Raw genomic sequence first — 9490 nt, 5'->3', positions numbered from 1 at the left:
CAAGATAGAAAAAACCTAACAGGAGAGTTCTAACAGTACCCCCCTCTTCTATGAGGATCCTCCGGATCCCCTAGGCCCAGGCTTATCAGGAAACCTCTTGTGAAACGCTCTGACAAGTCTGGAAGCAGAAACATCATCCGCCCTCACCCATGAGTTATCCTCGGGTCCGAAACCCTTCCAAGCGATGAGATACTGCAAACTCCCTCTATACCGTCTAGAATTTAGGATGCGGGAAATTTCGTATTCCCCGTCCTCCACCACCGGAGGAACAGTGGCAGAGGCGTCTCCATCCGACACATAAGCTCTTTTCAACAGAGAAACATGAAACACCGGATTAATCTTCCAGGAGGTAGGAACCTCCAACCTAACAGCAGATGGGTTAACTACCTGAAGCACCTTAAAGGGCCCTCAAACTTGGGACCCAATTTTTTAGAAGGAATCCTCAACTGCAGATTCTTAGAGGACAACCAAACCTTGTCACCAATAGCAAACAAAACCGCTTGCCGTTTCCTATCAAAGTACCTCTTAGATTTTTTGTTAGCCTCCTGAAGATTACCACGCACATCCGTCCAAACTCTCTCCAAATCACCGGAAAAACTCTCCTCCTCAGGCACAGCCGACACCAATTTGGAGAATGACCCAAAAGACGGATGTCTCCCAGAACAACAAAAAAAAGGAGAACAACCAGCAGAAGAGGATGTATGGTTGTTAAGAGCAAACTCAGCAAGTGGCAGAAACTCAGACCACCCCTCCTGATTGTCTGCCACAAAACAACGCAAGAACTGCTCAACATCCTGATTCTTCCTTTCTGTCTGGCCATTAGACTCAGGATGATATCCGGATGAAAACAACAAATGAACTCCCAACCTGTCACAAAAAGCACGCCAAAAACGAGCCACGAACTGAGGTCCCCTATCCGAAACAATGTCAGTAGGAACGCCATGTAGTCTGACAATTTCCTTGACAAAGGCCTTAGCGAGTGTCTTAGCGCAGGGCAGTTTGATGAAAGGAACCAAGTGACACATCTTGCTAAAAAGGTCCACGACCACCCAGATGACTGTGAAACCCTCAGAGGGGGGAAGGTCAGTAATAAAGTCCATAGCCAGATGAGTCCAAGGTGCACTAGGAGCCTCCAGAGGGCAAAGCAACCCCGCTGCAGGAGTATATGAAGACTTAGATCTAGCACACACAGTACATTGACGCACCCACTTAATGACTTCCTTCTGCCATCCAGGCCACCAAAAACTGCGACCCACAAGTCTCTTGGTCTCAGAAATTCCTGGATGACCTGCCAACCGAGACTCATGACACTCAACAAACAAATTTCTCCTAAAGGTCCTAGGCACAAACAACCTCCTATGGGGAGTGTTAGATGGGGCATTCTCCTGTGCTTTAAGAATCTCATCTTCCAAAACGGAGTCCAATGCAGCAATCACAGCACCTTCTTGTAAAATGCTCCCCTCCTCCTCAGCACCGACCATGGGAGAAAAGCTGCGAGACAAAGCATCAGCTTTAACATTCTTGGTACCCGGGATGTAAGTAATGGAAAAATTAAACCACGAGAAAAAAAGTGCCCACCTAGCCTGACGGGCATTCAAGCGCTTGGCAGCATCAAGATAGATCAGATTTTTATGATCAGTGAAAACCTGAATGGGAAATTCAGCACCTTCCAAGAGATGACGCCAGTGTTCAAATGCGAGTTTAATAGCCAGCAATTCCCGATTACCAATATCGTAATTAACCGGTTCCCGACCGCCCACTGTACATAAACGTCCGCGCTGCCTGGGCTCTGTGCAGCGCGGACGTTTAAAAACGGTGGGTGGTCTCGCAGCGCTCAGGACCCCCAGGGTCCTGCAAGCGCTGCGATTCCGGTGCAGAGCGTTAGCTCTGACAGGGAACATCATCGGGACCTGATTGGATCAGGTCCCAGTGATGTTAACCCTTTGCTGTCTTCTATATGCTGCGATCTATAGTGATCGCGGCATATAGGATACAGAAGGAGGAGAGGGGGTCGTCTTACTTACCTCCGAAGACCTCCAATTCCTTCCAGGACCTGGGGTTGCTATGGCAGCTGGAGGTCACATGACCGCCTCCAGCTCTGCCATATATGGTGTACTGTCTGGCTCAGCCTGCAAGCTGAGCCAGACAGGAGACTCTGACTGAAACAGGGAAGATCTCATGTAATGTAATGTAATATATGTCTATTACATTACATGAGATCAGTGATCAGAAAAATAAAAATTAATGTCCCATACAGGGACTAAGTAAAAATGTAAAAAAAGTAAAATAAAAAGTTTTTAAACTGTTAAAAAAAAAATCACAAAATAAATAAAAATAAATAAATAAAATATTAAACCAATAAATCTGTATATTTTTACAAAATCAAAAAAAGAACACATATTTGGTATCGCCGCGTCCAAAACAACCCGAGCTATAAAACTGTGACACTAATTAACTCCTTCTGTGCACACCGTAATAAAAATAAATAAAAAACGGAGCAAAAATATGCTTTTTCATCATATCGCCAAACAAAAAGTGGAAAAAAATGCGATCAAAAAGCAAAATAGAAATAAAAATGGTACCGCTGAAAACGTCATCTTGTTCCGCAAAAAACAAGCTGCCATACAGCTCCATCAGTCGAAAAATAAAAAAGTTATAGTGCTCAGAATAAAGCAATGCAAAAAAAATATTTTTTTCTATAAATTTGTTTTATTGTGTAAAAGCGCCAAAACATAAAAAAATATACAGTAAGTGTAGTATCGCTGTAAATGTACTGACCTGAAGAATAACGCTGCGTGATCACTTTTACCACACGCAGAACGGCATAAAAAAAAACCTCAAAGAACAATTCCTGAATTGGTTTTTGTTAATTTTACCTCCCAAAAAACGGAATAGAAAGCGATCAAAAAATGTTACGTACCCAAAAATGGTACCAATAAAAATGTCAACTCGTCCCGCAAAAAACAAGCCATCACATGACTGTCGGCCGAAATATGGAAAAATTATAGCTCTCAAAATATGGTGATGCAAAAACTAGATTTTGCAAAAAAAAGCGTCTTTTAGTGTGTGAAAGCTGTCAGTCATAAAAACCCGATATAAATCTGGTATCTCTGTAATCGCACCGACCCGAAGAATAAAGTTATCTCATCACTTATTCCGCACGAGGAGCGGCGTAAAAAATAAATAAAACCAATTCTTCACCTGCTACTGATTTGTTTATTATGTCTCCGAAAGATCGCAGTAAGGCTCTGCTCACATTTATCCTGCGCTCTGCGCTGAGCACTTACACCAGAGTTTCCGTGTAAATCTCTGAAATACGTGATTCAGCCAGAACCCATGACGGAAGATTCCCTGTAATGAGGCAGATATAGACCACTGTGGACGCCGTCTAGCCTGGGATCCCACGGTGTCATTTGTTTTAGGCGTGCATAAAAGTGCGGTTGGCCAGTTTTGTGCACTTCTGAAAAAAAGGACACCGCTAAACAGAGGCCAGACGGAGTCCAGAGTAACTCTTCTGCCTCATTATAGTGAATGGATCCCGCAGGGGTTTCATCTGAATTATATCACTTGGAAATTTAGATGGAAACCCCGATGTAAGTGCTCAGCCTAGAGCGCCGGATAAATGTTACATAAAATGTTCCCAATAAAAGCTTCAACTCAGTCCTCAAAAATAGCTAGTCCCCACTCAGGTCTGTCATCTGTTAAAAATATAAGGGACTTCCAAGTTACTGGTAGCAGAAAGGCTCTGGAAAAGCGAAATGGCCCTTGCCCCCCAAAAGAAATTCAGAAAATTTTGTGCTCCCAAATCCAAATGCCTATTCTACAATAATTTGTTCTCCAATTGTCAAATAGCACTCCGCCCCCCCCCCAGATCTCGCCGTATGGCTGAGCGTTACGATACAGCCACATATGGGGTATTGCCACTTTTAGAAGAAATTGTGTGACACATTTCGGCACCATTTTTACCCATTGCCCTGTGTGAAAATGTAAAATCTGAGGGTAAAACATTTTGTTGAGGTAAAAATATAATTATGCTTTTTTCACTGCCCAATGGTATAAATTTAAAAATTAAAAAATACTCACTACTTCCCTAGATGAATTCCTTGAGAGGTGTAGTTTACAAAATGGGGTCACTTGTGGGGGTTTCTGCTGTTTCGGCATGTCAGCGACTCTTCAAATGTGACATGGTGTCTGCCACCTATCCCAGCCAACATAGCGCTCCTTTCTCTTCCGAACCCTGCCGTACACCAAAGCAGTGGTTTTCCCCCACATATGGGGTATCGGCGTACTCAGGAGAAATTGCACAACAAATTTCATGGTGCAATTTTTCCTATTACCCTTATGATAATGCAAAATTAAGGGATGAAAAACGTTTTTGTGGGAAAAAAGTGAAAATTTTATTTTTACAGCTCAATATTATAAACTTCTGTGAAGCACCTTGGGGTTCAAGGTGCTCACCACACATCTAGATAAGTTCCCTAAGGGGTCTAGTTTCCAAAATGGTGTCACTTGTGGGGGGTTTCCACTGTTTAGGCACTTCAGAAGCTCTCCAAACACAACATGGCGTCCGCTAATTATTCAGACAAATTTTACATTCAAAAAGTCAAATGGCGCTCCTTCCCTTCCAAACCCTGCCGTGCGCCCAAACAGTGGTTTGCCTCCACATATGGGGTATCAGCGTGTTCAGGAGAAATTGCACAACAAATTTCATGGTGCAATTTTTCCTATTACCCTTATGATAAAGCAAAATTAAGGGATGAAAAACGTTTTTGTGGGAAAAATGTGAAAATTTTATTTTTACAGCTCAATATTATAAACTTCTGTGAAGCACCTTGGGGTTCAAGGTGCTCACCACACATCTAGATAAGTTCCCTAAGGGGTCTAGTTTCCAAAATGGTGTCACTTGTGGAGGGTTTCCACTGTTTAGGCACTTCAGAAGCTCTCCAAACGCAACATGGCGTCCGCTAATTATTCAGACAAATTTTACATTCAAAAAGTCAAATGGCGCTCCTTCCCTTTCAAACCCTGCCGTGCGCCCAAACAGTGGTTTGCCTCCACATATGGGGTATCAGCGTGTTCAGGAGAAATTGCACAACAAATTTCATTGTGCAATTTTTCCTATTACCCTTATGATAATGCAAAATTAAGGGATGAAAAACGTTTTTGTGGGAAAAATGAGAAAATTTTATTTTTACAGCTCAATATTATAAACTTCTGTGAAGCACCTTGGGGTTGAAGGTGCTCACCACACATCTAGATAAGTTCCCTAAGGGGTCTAGTTTCCAAAATGGTGTCACTTGTGGGGGGTTTCCACTGTTTAGGCACATCAGGAGCTCTCCAAACGCAACATGGCATCTGCTAATTATTCAGACTAATTTTATATTCAAAAAGTCTAATGGCGCTCCTTCCCTTCCGAATCCTGCAGTGCGCCCAAACAGTGGTTTTCCCTCACATATGGGGTATCAGCACGCTCAAGAGAAATTGCACAAAAAAATTTGGGGTCCATTTTTTCCTGTTACCCCTGTGAAAATAGAAAAAATTGGGTCTAAAGTAACATTTTTGCGAAAAAAGTTAAATGTTAATTTTTTTCTTCCACATTCCAAAAATTCCTGTGAAGCACCTGAAGGGTTAATAAAGTTCTTGAATGTGGTTTTGAGCACCTTGAGGGGTGCAGTTTTTAGAATGGTGTCACTTTTTGGTATTTTCTGTCATAAAGACCCCTCAAAGTGACTTCAAATATGATGTGGTCCCTAAAAAAATGTTTTTGTAAATTTTGTTGGAAAAATGAGAAATCGCTGGTCAACTTTTAACCCTTATAGCTCCCTAACAAAAAAAAATTTTGTTCCAAAATTGTGCTGATGTAAAGTAGACATGTGGGAAATGTTATTTATTAACTATTTTGTGTGACACATCTCTCTGATTTAAGGGCATGAAAATTCAAAGTTAGAAAATTGCAAAATTTTCAAAATTTTCGCCAAATTTCTGATTTTTTCACAAATAAACGTAAGTTATATCGAAGAAATTTTACCAGTATCATGAAGTACAATATGTCACGAAAAAACAGTCTCAGAATCAGGGGAATACGTTGAAGCGTTCCAGAGTAATTACTTCATAAAGTGACAGTGGTCAGAATTGAAAAAATTGGCCCGGTCACGAAGGCAAAAACAGGCTCTGGTGCGAAGTGGTGAAGTTCAGTCTCAGAAATTTTTTTTTAAAAAAAAGCACAGGGATGTACCCATCCTTGTTTTTCTGAGACAACACCGCACCGACCCCCACCGAAGAAGCATCAACCTCAACCAAAAACGGCTTAGTCACATCAGGCTGCATAAGGATGGGAGCAGAGCTGAACCTCTCCTTTAGAAACACAAAAGCTTCAATGGCCTCAGTAGTCCACTGAACCGCATTAGCACCTTTCCTGGTGGGATCGGTCAGTGGTTTGACAATAATAGAAAAATTTTTAATGAATTTTCTGTAATAATTGGCGAAACCCAAAAACCTCTGTATCGATTTCAAACCAATAGGCCTAGGCCATTCCTGCACAGCTTGAACTTTCACCGGGTCCATCTCAAAGCCCTCCCTGGAGATAATGTAGCCCAAAAAACAAATTCTCTGTACAGCGAACTCACATTTCTCCAGCTTAGCAAAAAGCGAATTGTCAATTAATAACTGTAATACCTCACGTACACTCCGCCAATGAGACTCCAGATCCGGTGAATAAATCAAAATGTCATCCAAATACACAACCACATTTTTGCCGATCAAAGGTCTAAGGATGTCATTAATAAGATTCTGAAAAAATGCTGGAGCATTGGTAAGACCAAAAGACATAAATTAACCAGATTCTCAAAATGACCCACAGGAGTGTTAAAAGCAGTCTTCCATTCATCATCCTCCTTCATGCGCAACAAATTGTATGCCCCCCGGAGATCAATTTTAGAGAACCACTTGGCCCCCACTAACTGGTTAAACAAATCAGGAATCAATGGCAGTGGGTAAGGATTGCGTACAGTAATTTTATTAATCTCACGAAAATCCAGACAAGGACGTAAACCGCCGTCCTTTTTTTTAACAAAAAAAAATCCAACAGCCACAGGAGACTTGGAAGGCCTAATGTGACCGGCGGCCAAGCTTGTCTGTATGTATTCCTCCAAAGCCTTTCTCTCAGGAATAGTAAGATTAAATAAACTACTTTTAGGAAGAGTTGCTCCAGGGACAAATTCAATGGTACAATCATAGTCTCTATGGGGAGGCAAAATTTGTGACTCCTCCTCAGAAAAAACTCTCCAAAAATCCTGAATAGGTACAGGTAATTCCCCTTTTTCCACCGCAGCAATACGTCCGTTACAACACTTGTCATAACACTTAGGGCTCCAGGACTTAATTTCATTGGTAGACCAATCCAGTACAGGATTGTGCAATTTTAACCAGGGTAACCCCAAAACTACTGGAGAAGGCAAATTATTTAATACTACCAAATCCAAATTTTCTTTGTGAATACCATTAATAGTGAGGGGAAATTCACAGACCTTGTGAGTAACACTCTTCAAGGGGGAGCCATCGACAAAAACCACAGCAATAGGGGATGACAAAGGTTTGGGTTTTAATTTAAGTTTTTCCAAGAATCCCCCATCAATCACATTCAGAGTAGAACCACAATCCACAAATACCCGAAATTCAATTAATTCTTCCTGAGCAGCAGTAGTAGCAGAAAGAAATACTCCCTTAGTATTTAAACAGGCTATACGGGCGTAACTGAACTTTTTTTTTTCTTTGTTCATACGAAGCACACAGTTCTTAATAAAATGGTCAGATTTCCCACAATAAAAGCACAAACCTTCAGAAGACCTGCGGTCTTTTTCCTGAGAGCGGGGTACCATCGCCCCAATCTCCATCGGCTCTCCAATGTCAGTACAGACCCTCTCAAGACTCGGAGCTGACATGGCAGAGGATTGACTCTCATTAACCCTTGCACGCAGTCTCCTGTCCACCCGTATAGCTAATTGCATTGCCTCCTGCAAGTTTCCAGGTGTGGGATAAGCAATCAGCAAATCCTTAACCCTTTCACCTTGCCCCGCAAGAAACAAACATTTCAAAGCTGAATCGTTCCACCCCACCTGGGCAGACCACCGACGGACGTGAGAACAATATTTTTCCACATTACCTGATCCCTGCCTCAAACGTCTCAATTCAGTCTCAGCTGATGAGACACGATCAGGATCATCATACAACAAACCCAAAGCAGAAAAAAAAACTATCCACTGATCTAAAGCATGGATCACTAGGTTGGAGAGAAAAGGCCCATCCCTGAGGTTCTTTGCGCAAAAGTGACATTATGAACCCTATGCGCTGTGATTCATCACCAGAGGATCTGGGTCTCAAACAAAAATACAACAAACAAGCATTTTTAAAGGAAAAAAATTCTTGTTGATCACCAAAAAATAAATCAGGCAAACCTACCTTTGGCTCCACAAAATGTGCTCCAGAGCAGCTACGCACGTGTTGTTGGAGCTCGGCCACCTCCAGAGAGAGTCCCTGCAGGCGTTGAGCCAAATCCTGAACCGACACCATGATGGAAATTGGAGGTCTTTCCTTAGAGATATTTTTGGGCTGGACTTACTGTTATGATCTGCTACAAGCACTAAGGAAAGAAAGGAGATCTGTCCCTACAATAGAACTAAGCTAGATCCCTACGATGTAACGGGGAACCTGATCCTGCGATCAGACTCGCTAAAGTCCTCGGCTAGTCTGTACGAAGACCTATAGATGCAAGGGAGGGATCCCTACAAGAACTAGGGACTGGGATAAAGTTGGACACCTCCTAGCAGAAATTGTAGCAGTAAAAGACAAACACACAACATAGAACTTAAAGGTCCGAAGACCTAGCTAAACTGACTGAGAAAGGTAACTAAGCACCAGGCTAGCTTAAGAGTAGAAATTACAATGAAGTCCAGCAAGGCCAGGAGGGCGGAGCAGGATTAAATAGGCAAAAAAGGTCATGTGACCAGCAAGATAGAAAAAACCTAACAGGAGAGTTCTAACAGGAACAGCATCTACCCACTTTGTGTATCGTCCCTGGGCTTGGCTTCAGGGCACTCTTTTGGTGGGCCTGGTCTTCAGCCTTTATATACTAATATCAGACACAAAGATGGCTTGTTGGCAACTAGATATTTTTTGGATGGCTCTGACCTTCCTGTTTCAATCAAAGAATTGGTACTTGAATTGTTAGAGTTCACTTTGACCCATAATTTTTTCACTTTCAAGGGGTCCTTCTTTCTACAGCTCCAGGGAATAGCTATGGGGACAGCCTTCGCGCCCTCATATGCCAACCTGTTCCTTGGGCTGTGGGAAAGGGACCTCTTCCTGTCAGATCGTCTGTCATCGATGTGCAGCGTTCTCTCCTGGACGCGGTACATCGATGACATTCTGATTATCTGGCAGGCTACCTATTCAGAATTGATATTATTTATGGAAGAATTGAATATCAATGACC

Source organism: Phyllobates terribilis, unplaced genomic scaffold, assembly GCF_046119375.1.
Source record: "Phyllobates terribilis strain yellow unplaced genomic scaffold, ASM4611937v1 Scaffold_12__6_contigs__length_324123572, whole genome shotgun sequence".
Classification (NCBI taxonomy): Eukaryota; Metazoa; Chordata; class Amphibia; order Anura; family Dendrobatidae; genus Phyllobates; species Phyllobates terribilis.
The sequence above is the reverse complement of the archived record's forward strand: the minus strand, read 5'-3'. Positions refer to the sequence as shown.